At 36.8% G+C, this 1110-nt stretch overlaps 1 long non-coding RNA gene across 1 annotated transcript in view; it reads left to right on the top strand.

Annotated features, from left to right (window-relative positions):
* Nucleotides 1-1110, top strand: part of LOC108689400 — a 1899-nt gene continuing 789 nt past the window's right edge. Inside the window, exons 1-2 of the long non-coding RNA XR_001931830.1 lie at nt 1-106; nt 177-230. This is a non-coding gene — a long non-coding RNA (uncharacterized LOC108689400). The remainder of the gene's footprint in view (nt 107-176; nt 231-1110) is intronic.

Genomic DNA, 1110 nt, shown 5'->3' with positions numbered 1-1110 from the left:
TGATCTCTGTGCATTTTCATCAGATCCCACTATGTGTCTTTTCTCTTCATTTCAAAGTGTGGAACAACATCAACTGTCAAGCAAATGATTTTAAGAATTGATTAGAGTACGTATTACGACATTACGAAATGGATTTCTATTGAAATTATTCAATTTCTTTGATTTTTATTATTTAGGAAAAACAGAATAATTCCATAAATGCCCTGAAGATTCCGCCGCTATATGTTGGTGTAAGTATTATTGGTACAAATTATACTTATTTATTTATTTATATTTATATATTGATTTGTTCATTTATCCAGGAAAAAATGTTTTATGTATAATTGTATATATATTGACATTACAATATAATTATATATAAAATATGTTCATATATATGTACATATTAGGTGTACAACTTTGTTTCCGCCGTTTTTTTCCAAAATTCGAGGCTTTATTGTAAAAAACTCGTTATACATTTAATTGAATGATTCAAAGTATTGTGCATTGCTGGCCACTACTTTCTCCCATCTTTCGAATAGCGTACGAATCCCGCGTCGAAAAAACTGGTCATCTTTTGAGGCTATCCACGAATCGATCCAATTTTTTACTTCTTCATAAGACTGGAAGTGCTGGTCAGTCAAGCCGTGTGCCATTGATCGAAACAAGTGATAGTCAGAGGGAGCAACGTCTGGAGAATACGGCGGGTGGGGTAGGACTTCCCATTTCAACGTTTCCAAGTATGTCTTGACCACTTTCGCAACATGAGGTCGAGCATTGTCATGCTGCAAAATCACTTTATCGTGTCTCTCGTTGTATTGCGGCCGTTTGTCTTTCAATGCTCGGCTCAAATGCATCAATTGCGTTCGATACCGATCGCCTGTGATTGTTTCAGTCGGTTTTAACAGTTCATAATACACTACACCGAGCTGGTCCCACCAAATACAGAGCACGACTATGGACATCAAAATCACCGTTCTTGAAGCGTTGAAACCACTGACGACACGTTCTAATAGCAGCCTCACCATAAGTATTTGAGAGCATTTGATGAGCCTCAGCCGCAGATTTCTTCATATTGAAGCAAAAAATTAAAACCTCCCGCAAATGACGAGAATTTGGCTCGTAAACTGA

Source organism: Atta colombica, unplaced genomic scaffold, assembly GCF_001594045.1.
Source record: "Atta colombica isolate Treedump-2 unplaced genomic scaffold, Acol1.0 scaffold27, whole genome shotgun sequence".
In the NCBI taxonomy this organism is placed as follows: Eukaryota; Metazoa; Arthropoda; class Insecta; order Hymenoptera; family Formicidae; genus Atta; species Atta colombica.
This window is presented reverse-complemented; position numbering and strand designations above follow the sequence as displayed.